Genomic DNA, 13917 nt, shown 5'->3' on the forward strand with positions numbered 1-13917 from the left:
CGTAGGGAAGGTCGTGACACAAGGAAGTATTCATAAAATAATAATTGTCACTGTCCTCCGATATTGAACATTCACAGACTCGAAACAATAATTAACTCCTCGCCTATGGTATCACCAGCTCACACCCACGGAGGCATCAGGAAGAAAGGAAATAATTCAAGACACTGAAGGTGTGGTGTTGTCACTCCAAATATCATCCGGGGGGGGGGTGGGGGGGGCTTTTCGGCGGTGTGAGAGCAGGCTATTTGGAAGAAGTTCCCATGTAAGAATGATTAAAGAAAGTCCCCGTGAAAAGGGACTGACTCGCGTGGGTGCGTGAACGTGCCTGGCTCCATGGCACGCCCGTAGCAGTGATTTAACGACACTCTCGCAGGAGAGCTCTACACAGGAAGGAAATTGAAAGAAAAAAAATATGAAAAATGTTCCCTTCCTCCAGTCTCTGAACGCGGCCGGTGACTGATTGGTTTCCCCAGTGAGGAGATCAGCGAGTTTCCTCTACTTTCGTACCGGTGGTACCTCGCCATGCTGCAGTATCTCGTTAAGCTGGCCAATTCCTCATTGCCAGAGTTTGCCAGTGGAAACTCTGGATCCACTTCCTAGGGGCTTTCGATTCTCCTTTGGAAAAAAACAAAGGGAAATTTGCTTCACAATTCTCCCCCATTACGAACCATTAATAGCCACTGGAAATAACTGCCCAGATAGCCACAGGGAATGTGTAAATATAACCAAAGTCCTCCGGTGTTATTTCAAAGGTGGTTTTTAAAAGACCAATAAAAGTCGACGAGGAATACTTCTTCCTGAGGAGTTGTTGCCCATCTCCTGCCGCAGATAAAATACTGCAGGCAAGGACAACGCTGACAATGAAATAAACGTTACTGCTGCTGGCTACAGCGCGCCTCGGAGCAATCCGCAGGCGCAAATACCCGGTGTAAAAAGTGACTGTCACACGGGGGCTGGTTTTTACCCTTCTTCTGAGCATCTCGGCCATATGCCGTGGGCTAACAACCAGTTTTCTTAGGTGACTACAGAGAACTAGTGGGAGTTTATTTGCTGTTTTAATTAGAATAAAGTTAGCATGCTAAAGCCATGTGGTCATCTGCAGCCACTGTGTTTCTACACTTGCGTCTGGACGCGGGCAGATTTGATGGAAGGGGGCCTCCCAACGTTTTGATTCCAATCACCTCAGCGTATAGAAACGTTATTATTATTATTTCTGGGGGAAAGGTACTGCTTCGTGCCAAAAGCAAATAGCTTGCGGAATAGTAAATGGAATTTCTTTCATGTGCGGGGAATATTTGAGCGTATTTCTCATCACATAAGGCCACGTTTGATTTAACCTTAATGTAACTAGTGGTTTTCATTTCGACTTCGGCGTTTCCTTAAATGGTTTTTATGAAGTGGTTGCCTCTTTTAGTTTTCAACACCGTTTTTGAGGAAGAGTGGGGGGCAGCATAGAGTCCCTTGACGGTCACCTAGCTGCCAGTACTACCTCTGAAGCAGCATTTTCACGTGTCACCTCCATGATGAAATCATGCGACAGCCCGAAGAGCTGTGAATTGCCCCGGCGCCTGTGCCCAGGAGTCCTTCCTTCTTCCCGCAGAGATGGGGGCTTCCACCCCCTCCAGTCCTGCTCCCCCCCTTCATCAGCTGAGGGTGGAGCACCAGGGGAACTGGGGCAGAGGCTGGGACCCTCTGCCGAGGATTCCTGAAAGCACTGGCTGGGCCAGCAGGGACAGGAGATGCCCTTTTTGCTTAGCACATCTCTCTCTAACTATATCCCGGAAGGCAGGGCTAGGAGACAGGACTGAGGTTAGGGGCAGAAACCTACGTTGCCTCCTGCAGTAGAGGTAACGAATATTTCCAAGCGTTGACCTCAAGGGGGAAGTCCCAGACAGTACAGTTTCTGTGTCAATTTAGAGAAGCTTCTTTAAGCACCTGGCTGCCTCTGGCTGTGGCCACAGCCCCTTCGTCCCCTCGGGCGCCCAGTGTGGTCCGCTCCCGCAGGGCAACTCTCTACCACCTCTGCCCGGGTCTGCCCTTCACCGACCTGCTCCAAGCACAGTTTGTTCCCCTTCGCCCGACAGATTATTCGGAGAGAGAAGGGGAGCTGCTGGGGCTAACCCTGCCGGCGGCGGGGCCGGAGAGGGCAGCCGCCCATCGCGGCAATCTGCTCGGACTCCGCTCGCTTCATTCCGGTATCATTAACCCGCCGGTGAAGCAACTGTTCGTGTGCCCTCCCTCCCTTTCTCGCTCTTCCTCCCCTGGGCTGCTCTTTCCCTGTTACTGATCCATCCCTTGTAAATCATTTATGGGGAACCAGGCACTTGTCTCATAGCAGGAGCTTCTCTTGAAAAACTTTCCCATCTTCAGGCAAGCGCCTTTTCTTTGTTAACACGACTGATAAAGGACCCCGACGTGCCTTCAAAAAGCATCTAAACGGCCGCCGCGAACCATAGTCACTTAGGGTCACGGGCTGCTCCTGGCTTTAAAAGCACAATACAGGAAACGATCAGGACCAAACCGGTTTAAAGAAACAGCTAGTTTCATGTGGTTACCTGAAACCGTACATGGGAAACGCGGTCTAATTTTACAGGTTCTGGCATGGAGCGTTAGAGCTGGCTTCTGCAGAGCCCTTTCCCCCTCCCCCTGATCAGACAGCACCTGGCATTCTGGTACTAACTAACTAATGTCTCCGTGTTTCCTTGCCTCGAAAAACAGGGTAAGAGAGAAAGTGTGTTTTTCAAAAGAAAATCAGAAGCCGTAAACCCCTTAAAACTCCGAATCCTGAGATTACACCGGTACCACTCGGCTAGGAACCGATTTCAAGAGCTGGAGCATTAGAAACTCTGCTTTCTATAGAGGTTCTCTGGCTAAACTATTAATTGCCAGGATTTCATGAAAGATTTTCAGACTTCACAATCATTTATGATCTGTGCAATAAAAACTCGCTGATATGGGCAGACTGGTTCAAGGTGTAATACAAAGATGTATTACGTGCCCTTGGCAACTATCTATGGGTGCTGTTTGTATTCTCCGAACACGCCCTTCACTGCAATGAACATTTCTGCAAACCGCGGGTTGGGTTGTTCATTTCCAGAGCTCTGAAGGTTCACACAAAAGAGCTATAGATTTCAGGCAGGGGAATCAACTGCTTAGAAACTAACTCTAGTCCCCTGAAGAGTTCAAATGCAAGTGAGATAATTACCACTGACGAAAAGTAAACTTCGAGGGAAATATATGCCTTTCCCACTCATAAATTAAAAGCCCGCGAGAGAGCAGATTTGAGTATTCAGAGCTGCAGTGCTCTCCTGACCCCCGTCAAGGCGGAGATTACATTATTGTCCGCCACAGCAGAAGGCGGAGAGGTACCCCTTGAATCGGAAGACACCTCAGAGGGTATTGACGCTCCTCCAATGATACTCTATTTAGAAGCCTCACAAGCGAGCACCCCAGGCATTTTAAAGATTATCCTCCTAAAGATCTTTGAAGATTATGCTAATGACCGCAGATTACAAGAGTTTACTGCGAGAGGGGAGAAACAAAACCAGCCTCGTGGCGGTCGCCCATGGTAATTTTCCGCCTCTCTTTTAAGATGATTTGCGGCGCTCTCCCCGCGGCTGTTCCCCTCATTAGCGGCGGAGTGAGGAGGGAGGCGAGGGGGGCTCCCGCTGCCCCTCTGTGTCTGACGGGGGGGGGGGGCTGCGCCTGTGAGGCGGCGGCGGGTGCTCCGGGACAGGCACGGCAGCGGCGGCGGCAGCTGGGCGCGGACGGCGTGCGAGACCCAGCCGTGCCACCTAGCGGCGCCGGACCGCCCTTCCCACCGCTGCCGCGCTGCTGCCCGCAGACCCCCTCGGCTGCCCGCCCCCTGCTGCGGCCCGCGGCCCCTCGGCCCCCGCCGCCTCCGCCACCGCGGACGGGCGCAGCAGAAGTGCAGCGTGCCCGAAGCTGGAGTGAGGCGGAGCTGCAGCCCTAGCCGGGAACGGCTGCCTGTAAGAGGGAAACAGCCAAATCGTGTCGCCTGTCGAAGTGTTCCACGCGAGGCCTCCCATGTATCGCAGGGGAAAAGGAAATGATCGGCAGCCGAAAGGCTTCACGCTGCCCGAGTACTTCCTTCATGCACACACACCCATCTTGACCCTTTTACCCCACAAATGTTCATCGTGTAGATAGACTGATAAATAAAGTAAAAGAACCCAGTCTCAATCCTGTTTGTTCCACCTAACCCATGCCAGTGATACTCTTAACTTCTTCCCCGGAAAAAGCACATTTTCCGATCATGCAAATTATGGGTGGGGACACGTCATCATCAAGGGCATCTCATTAACATAACGGTAGTGAGCAATGTGGAGGTGCAAATCGTGCTTCACTGTGTTTGTTTTTCTGATTAAAAATCCTGCCAGGCTAAAGCTGGAATAAGGGCTCAGAAGCACAAACGCAGTTACTGATGTAATGAGAATATAATGAAAATGATTCTCCAGATGAAAACAGTAAGTGAGTATTTGGAGACACTGTTTTGATCTTGCTTAATGCAGGCCATGTTCACGATATGCTTTATGCAAATTGCTATTAATCTATTTTTTTCTCCCAAAATACAGTCAAGATGCATGCATGAACAAAAGATTAAATGAAAAATACTTCATAGTTATTGTGAGAACTTCAACATACTATATCTAAAAGCACTGGTCATAGCAGATCAGCATTGTAACGATTTGTTGCTTGGTCTGTGCTTGGGAAGTGTATAGTTCTATCATTATTTGATGTTATTAACACGATTTAGAATATACTTATGTTTATCTATAAAAGTGATCAGAAGGTTTCTATGCATGGGTACAAATCTGCTAGTCTAAATGCTCTGTTCAGTATGGGCTATTCTGAAATAATCCTTACTCAAGTGGAGACATCTCCCTTTATGCTTGGGCACACACTAGTGGCCTTAGACTGTATCCCAGGTCTTGGGAGATACCTTGGGAACTGTAGTGTAGGTAAACAGAGAACGTTGCTGGAAGAGATTGGAACAATATGAGTACACAGCAAAGCTGCAACAGGTTGGAATAGAGATTAACAGCTCATGCATCTGATACACAAAGTAGATTCAGTTAGGGATGATTGAATTCAAAATGTAGGCAGGGCAAAAAAAGATGATCTTTTACCGATAAGTGGGCATTATTCACACTGAGCATACTGATAAACAGAGTGTATACATTGATATTGACAATGTAAACATGGCATACGAAAATCATCTTTTGCTGAGAGTTGGGAATAATCCAATCTCCATGACATCAGTTGATGAAAACTTCCTCAATATTTTCAGCTGTGCTCTGCAGAGAGCAAGTACCCTAGAAGTCTAATGAGCCATTTAACAAATTCAATTTGTCTGGGTTAATAATGATGGTTTAAAGTAAGTGGTCTTTTTGGGTTATTTTTATGCTCACATAGAAACAAAGAAGATGAGACAGTTCAACTCCACTTAAGTGTTAAAGTTTACCAGCTATTTTTATAGCACCCCAGAATGCCTTGTGCTTGGCACTGAATTTAAAGAAATACAGAACAGCTTTGGAGCACATTTTGGGTGTTAAATTGTTTAAAAGAATGTTTTTTAACTTATTCCAGTTTTAGATCACCATCTTTTCGATGGAGGTGCAGACTCATGTCAATGTTTATAGTTTTATTTACTTTTCTTAGTTACCTCTTAAATACTTCTTAATCCATCCATACCATGGCAATTCAGAGATCAGCAGCTGCGCAGTGCTGCTTTTGGAAAATGCAAGCCAACTCTTCCAGCTGGTTTCAGTGGAACTGGGTGCATTTTAGTTCCTCCAGCACAATCAGCTCATGGGTCGGATGTCTAGTGCAGAAGAAGGCCTCAGTGTTGCCCACAACAAATGAGGCCAAAGGGCCTGAAGCAGGTGAGTGCTGGAGAGCCATGCAGTTCCACCTTTGCTCCAAGGACTTCTTTCTAGGTTGTCCACTCTCTAGCTGAAAGCTGCCACCAACCATATCACAATGATCCAGTTTAACTTTAATTATGTTGATTTGTTTGCTTTTTAATCAGATTATTCTAATAGTACTAGGTAGGTATTTAGTTATGATAGTGTCCTGGGTTCAGCGGTGGCAGTTGTTTTTCTCCTTCTTGGTGGCTGGTGCAGTTCTGTGTTTTTGACTTTCAGCCTGGGAACAGCACTGACAACACTGATGTTCTTAGTTGCTGCTCAGTAATGTTTACTGTGACCAAGGACTGAGTCTCATGCTCTGCCAGGGAGGAGGGGAAGCCGGGAGGAAGCAGAGACAGGACACCTGACTCAAACTAACCAAAAAGGCATTCCATACCACAATATGTCATGCCCAGTATATAAACTGAAGGCAGTTATCTGGAAGGGGTAGATCACTGCTCGGTCGGGCTGGATATCGGTCGGCTGATGATGAGCGATTGTATTCTCTTCCCGTGTTATTTCCCTTATCATTACTATTATTGGTGGTAGCAGTAGTGTTTTGTGTTACACCTGAGTTACTGGACTGTTCTTATCTCAACCCGTGGGAGTTACATTCTTTCGATTCTCCTCCCCATCCCTCCTGGAACTGGGGGGAGGAAGGGGGGAGTGAACAAGTGACTGTGTGGTTCTGAATTACTGTCTGGACTTAAACCATGACAGATAGGAGATCTAAGAATAAGGAATCTTATAAGGAATAAGTTCTTTACTGTAAGGGTGGTGAGGCACTGGAATGGGTTGCTCAAGGAAACTGGTGGTGTTCAAGAACAGGTTGTACAGAGCCTTGGGTAACATGGTTTAGTGTGAGGTATCCCTGCCCATGGCAGGGGGATTGGAACTAGATGATTTTAAGGTCCTTTTCAACCCTAACTGTTCTATGATTCTATGATTCTAAGAGGGATTGACTTCAAAATACAGATCAAAAGAGGACTGGAAGCTTGCAGCAGAAGGTGAGTAGTTGTGTTCTGGGTTAATGTCCTGTCTTCTGAGTTACTGGCTGGGCTTAAACTACAACAGTTAATTACAGTATTGGAGTTCCTGGAGGTATAACTTTAATCATAAAGTCATCATAGAATCATAGAATGGTTTAGGTTGAAAGGGACCTTCTAGTCATGACCATCTAGTTCCAACCCCATGCCATGGGCAGGAACACCTTCCACCAGACCAGGTTGCTCAAAGCACCATCCAACCTGGCCTTGCCCTTTTTTGGGCACCCACAACTTCTCTGGGCAACCTGTTCCAGTGCCTCACCACCCTCACTAGTGTAAAGAATTTCTCTATATCATCTGTGAGGGGGAGAGCTGCTGTCTGTCTTAAAGTTCTGAAGTGACCAGATTCAGAAGCGGACTGTTATACATGTACCTCAGCCTTTCATGTACTCATATAATTACCAAAGTTAGTAAGAATGCAGCTACAGCTGTGATTCTTGTATATTCCCCATACTCTGTACACAGCACAGCAACATTCAGATCAAACCCTACTATGTTAATATTTATACTAATAAGAAAATTTTTATTTCTACAGTAATAAAAAAAATAATATATTTTTAGTAAGTTTTTCTTAATACTTCTATTTAACATAGATACAGATCCAGAACTCCACATTTACATTTTCAGTAAGAACTGTGTGATACAGTGCAGTCTCCCTTAAGTCTTACCTAAAACCTAATTACAGTATGGGCATTCTTATATTCTAGATGATGAACCTAAAATTGTGATTTATTTAATTTTTTTCAGGAAACTAAAAGCTTAATAAAGAAAATGTAAAAGCAACCAACACTTATCATTGCTGAGACACAATATATTTACCTGTAAAATAATTCGTAAACTTCAGTCACTAAGCCCAGGAAAAATGTTGAGGTTACCATAAAAAAAAACCCCACACCCCATAAATCACATGACACTATATAAATTAATAATTCCTAACTTTCAGTGTATTTTCTCATACTGATACATGCAAACAAGCATTTTCTCTCACGGAATGGGAGAGATAGATGCACATTTTTGCCAGCTTGACAGCAGGATGTTTTAGTGAAGTGCTCAGATTGTTTTTTCCTAGAAAGTTTCTATGTGCAGTTTGATAGCATGCTAACATGAGTGAATTTGCAAGTGTCCACCTTTCCCTGAGAGAAGGAAACAAAAAAACCATTTAAATTGGGATGATGTATTGGTTAGAAGAAACTGAATGCATTAAACTTATCACAAAATAGCTGGTTTAAGAGTTATTGGTTTTCCTCTGTAATAAAAAAGATGTAAACCTAAAGAGGCATGCTGGGAACATGAAAATGGATACATTGAAAGGAAATTCGCTCCCTAGTGTGGAATACAGTGGATTCTCTGAAAATTATGTCCTTGGGGAGCAGCTGCTTCTTTGTTGTCTATGATACCATCATCATGGAACAGCTGATTTGTCTTTAAAAGATTATCACTATATTTATACATTTGTATAGAGGCACTACTTCCTCTGCTTTATCAATGGACTTACTGTGTGATATTTTGCCAAGATTTTAGGCTTTTTGTGTTCTAGTTCCTGATTCATGTATCTGGTATAGTGAGATGTTCCTTGCATTGGGACAAACAGAAGTTCTGTGGAGAAGGCCATACTCACACAATAAACAAAAGAAGCACCAGACTCACTAAAGATGAAGAAGCTGCATGCTCCACACATGTCTAACACACATGTGTAAGTAGACCCAAGATACATTTTTCAGGTGCTTAGTAGAAACCAGGTGCACGAGAACCTACTTTTCCAGGACCTGTGTTGTATCTGAGCTATTGGTGTGCAGCAGATCCATGTTTTGTTACTGCATTTGAACCTCAGAGCAGGAGATTTGTACTATGAGGTGAATTTCAGACTTGCTTCTCTTCTGGAGCATCGTTTCCTGATACTCTTCATCATACTATACTGTATGAAATAGGGAAGGGTATTCAAAAACATGAATCTCAAATAAGCCCTATGGCTGCAGAAAATTTCAGATTAAGCTTCTTGAGAAATCTTGCTTTCAAAAAGTCTCTTAAACAGACTTGTGAATGAAGAAAAGTTACCAAACCATTACCAAGCTGGAAAAAGAAGCAATAGAACAGCTATTTACGTGTTTTAGAGCTACTGTCAGAGTTCAAACAGATAAATTTACACCAATTCAGCTATATCCATGTTTCATGTTACTTTTGGAAACTCAAATATATGTAAAGTAAAATGCTTAGCTGAAATACTTTTATGCAGCCCTCTTCTGGACTTCAATTACAAGAGTTGTGCTAGTCACAGAGGAAGAAAATTTTTATATGCACATAGCTATTGAAAGAGTAAACTCTTTCTGTAGACATCCCCTTTCTCTGCTTTAATTCAAAATCCCTAATTGTAGTTACAATGCTTCATGTAAGGAAATTTAGAGAAGAAATTACATATTTTCATAATTTAGTTCCTTTGAATGCATCCTGATTTTGGCCTGGATAAAATTACAGGTTTTTTCCTTAAAAAATGTTAGACAGCTAATAGGAAGAAAAATAACTGTTACAGCTGAAAACAGGACAAAGTAATGCCGTGTTGTTTTTTTAATTTAGTATAAGAATAATGCTGGTAACACATCGATGTTTTAGTTGTTAAGTAGCACTTAAGGTAACCAAGGACTTTTCAGTCTCTCATGCTCTGCCAGTGAGGAGGGACACAAGAAGCCAGGAGAGAGCAGACAGGATACTTGACCTGAACTAAACAAAGGGGTGTTCCATACCACAGCATATCATGCCCAGTATGTAAGCTGGGGTAGCTGGTGAGGAGCCATTGGTTACTGCTTGGGGAATCAGCTGAGCATCAATCAGCAAGTGGTAGGCAATTGTATTGTGCATTACTTTCCTTCTTGGTTTTTATTCTTCTCTGTCTTTTTTGTTACTATTTTTATTATTCTTATTATTAATAAGAATAATATTTATTATTATTTATGATTCCTATAATTAGTTATTATTCATTATATATTATTTATTACTATTAATTTTACTATTTCAATTGTTAAATTGTTTCTGAAGAATTAAAACTGAACCAGGTTTTGTTTCTTATCTCAAGCCATGGGTTTTACTTTTTTTGGATTCTCCTCCCACTCCCACTGGGGGGGGTGGGAGTGAGCAAGTGGCTGTGAGGTTCTTAGTCACTGTCTGGAGTTAAACCGTGACAGCATGTAACAATTTAAACAATTTGAAGTCTAGCTCTCTGCATTAGTTTCTGCGGCTTATATTTTGTGAGAGTGTATAAAATGTAAACTATTTTATTTCTCTGTAAATGTCAGGAGAGTATAAATCAATAATAGAGTGGTAACTGCAATTAACTCATGTCACCCCTGTGCCTTCACATTAGCATCACTGAGAATGGTCTTACCCTTTCAGTGACCTCAGTAAAAGCAATAACATCCTTTTCTTCTAAAGTTAATTTTTTTAAGTGAACTTAATGTTCCTCAAGGGTGATAGACTGACAATCCTGTAAAGTGAAGTTCCTTATTTGGTCATTGACTATGGGTAGTATGTAGTTCCACAAATTATCTAGTCATCCAACCCTGTCCCAGAAGGATAAAAATGGAGTCTAGTACTTCTTCTTTTACCCATTTCATTGAGGCATCACGAGTTAGATGTCAGCTGCCAGGGTAGTTTCTGATGCAGTTGCTGTCAATTAGCCAACAGAGTTGGAATTCCAATCTATTTTCAACAAGCAACCACACATTACTGTAATCGGTATTGACAGAAGGTAGATGATCACCACAGACCTGCAAGTGTAGGCCCTGTATCCTGTTACCAATCCCCTAAGCTGTTTTATTTGCAAAATGGCATCAAATAGCAGTTCAAAAGGCATCAGGAAATCCTTGAAACAACTAAGGAAGTTAAATGCAATGGAATAACCTGTTAAGCTGATAATAAAATTTTGAAAGCTTTTATGCTTACTGGGGAAAAATGAGAAAATTTAGCAAACAGGCAAGTGGAAGATAATTGAGTTACTCTCACAAGTATATTTTCATGTATGAACTTTATACTATAGTATAGTACTAATCAAGTCTGTGTGTATTTACCAGAAGTCTGAAAGGTAAAGGCACTCTGGGCCTTGCTACTGCAAAGATTTTTACTCAGTTGTCCTCTCTGCTGTGGGTCTCAACCAAACAGAGGGATGTCTCTGTGCCTCTCTCTCCCGTCTACAAGGAAAATATGAAAATACTTCCCTATCTCAGGGTGGTATAGAGTCCAGACAAATATAGAGAGGTTATGAATTGTTCTGATACAGTGGCAATAAGGGAGTCAGATATGAAGCTGACGTAAGACCATGCCAGGATTCACTCTTTAATGGTTGAAAGGTCTTTCTTCCCTTAAATGCATTTGCGGGGAAACATTTGAAGAACAATTAAAATGACACCTGTCTCTGATCTCCTTATAGGTGTACTTCTGCATTTCTGTGTGAACATAGAGCTATTCTCGTCAGAGGAGGAGCACCGGAGCTGCATCTATGGTACTGATCTGGTGTGTTGGTGTGGTTGTTGTTTGGGTGAGAACTTGACATCTCTGTGCTTGGGTTCACATGTACACACTCTAGTGCAGTGAGGACAAATTCAAAGTAATTTTCTTCTCAGTGTCTTGCCAGGACACCATCCCCTGTCCCCCAGTGGCAGTGTGGACATGAGGAACGCCAGCATTTGACATTTACAGGGAATTTTGGCAGCAGCAGCACCAAAGCACTTTGGGGTGTTGGCACAGAGATATTCACTGCATTGCCTTTTAAGTTTAGATGTATAAACACATGTAGGATTGGCAGCTGGCATGATCTTGATTGCCAGTGCTCATGCAATGTGGCCATGTGGTCCTAGAACCATTGCAGACTGTACAAAACAAACTGCCCTTTTGTCCTCCATTAGTCAGTGATGTTGCAGCCAGCAAAGGGCTTGTCCTCTGCTTTCTGCCCCAAAGACTTTTGCCATGAACACTGTCTTCTACTGCTGTGGTTTAACCCCAGCTAGCAGCTGAGCACCACACAGTTGCCCCCTTGCATCAGGATGGGTGATAGATTTGGAAGAGTAAAAGTGAGAAAACTTACGGGTTGAGATAAAGACCATGTAATAAGTAAAGTAAAAGCCACATGTGCAAGTGATTTCCTATCAGCAGGCAGGAGTTCAGCTATCTCCAGGAAAGCAGGGCTCCATCACATGTAATGTTAACTTAAGAAGGTAAACATGATGACTCCAGATGAACCCCTGTTCCTTCTTCTTCCACCAGCTTTATATGCTGACTATGACATCGTAACATGTGAACTATCCCTTTGGTTGGTTGTGGTCAGCTGTCCCAGCTGTGTCCCCTCCCAACTCCTTGTGCTTCCCCAGTGTGCTCACTGGTGGGGAGGTGTGAGGAGCAGAAAAGGCCATGGCTCTGTGTAAGCACTGCTCAGCCATAACTAAAACATCCCTGTGTTAGCGACACTGTATTCAGCACAAATCCAAAACATAGCCCCATACCAATTACTATGAAGAAAATTAACTATCCCAGCCAAAACCAGCACATCTACTTTTACATGGAAAGTAAGGATTCTGTCTCCCATTTCAACCTTCTCTGAAAAAAGGTGCAACCAATGCATTTTTTAGCAGGAACGAGTTTAGGGCCTTGGACTATATACCAAGAGATCTGTGTATGATATTAGTCAAAAGTCCTTTTTTTTCTGTGGCTTTATGGGAATCAGACCCAAGAGGTTAGGCTGGAAAAGACCTATGGTGATATCTATGCTTTCTACACCATCCCTTATATAGATACTGAAACAACAAGAGCTAGAGGATATATTGAACCTACTGCCCATAGCCAGAAGTGCTTTCCATCATACCCAAGCCCTACTGTTTTCTTTACAGTGAACTATTCTTTGTAGCTCTCTTAAGGACCAAATCTGTTCTTTTGAAATGTGACAGGAGTAAATATTTTGAGGATAGGATGATGGGATTTTTCAATATGTTGCAGGGATTTAGTCGTATCTTTCACAAAATACATCAGAGGATGTATTTCCAACCCTTGAGATATCTTTTAAAACATTTCACTTTGGTTTATCTGGGGTAAATCCAGTTACCTAGATTGCAGAATGCTGTTGTGCCAGGTTACACTGATGTTTTTTGCCGTGAAATGCCTGTCCGGGCTTCCTTCAGGACATTTGCGTATGTAGCATGTCGTGGTTTAAACCAATCCGCACAGCTTGTGCACTCACTCCCCCCCTTGCTCCCCTGACTCCCGGAGAATTAGGAAAGAGAATCCTAAGAATGTAGCCCCCACGGGTTGAGATAAGAACAGGTTAATAACTAAGGTATAACACCAATCACTACTGCTACCACTAGTACAAACAATAGTGATAAAGAAAATAACAAGTGAAGAGAATGCAACACCTCACCAGCCACTGACCCATAACTCACCCCACCCTGCCCGACCAAGCACCAACTGATACCTACTCCATCCCCCCAGAGCTTTCTAGCCCTTCCAGATAACTCCCGGTTACATCCTGGGTATGACGTGCTATGGTATGGAATACCTCTTTGGCTAGCCTAGGTCAGGTGTCCTATCTCTCATTCCTCCTAGCTTCCCCTCCTCCCTGGCAGAGCATGAGCTCAGAAAAGGCCTTGGGCAAACCAAACATTTGAACAGTAACTCAAAACACACTTGCTATCAGCAACCATTCCCAGCCCGAAAGTCAAAACACAGCACTGCACCAGCTACCAAGAAGGAGAAAAATGACTGCTACTGCTGAACCCAGGACAGTGGCATCTCTTCTTAGATTTAAATCCAATCACTACTCAGTATGCCATCTCATTAATTGTACACTGGAAAAAAGAGGAGAACTCTCTGACCTGTGTACATGTAGTACTTAGTGAGAACCTAGGGAATTATTTAATGAATTAAATCACCTCAGATATTTCTTCTGCATCTTCAATGGCCTA

The sequence above is a fragment of the Melopsittacus undulatus genome, chromosome 1 (assembly GCF_012275295.1).
Source record: "Melopsittacus undulatus isolate bMelUnd1 chromosome 1, bMelUnd1.mat.Z, whole genome shotgun sequence".
Taxonomy (NCBI): domain Eukaryota; kingdom Metazoa; phylum Chordata; class Aves; order Psittaciformes; family Psittaculidae; genus Melopsittacus; species Melopsittacus undulatus.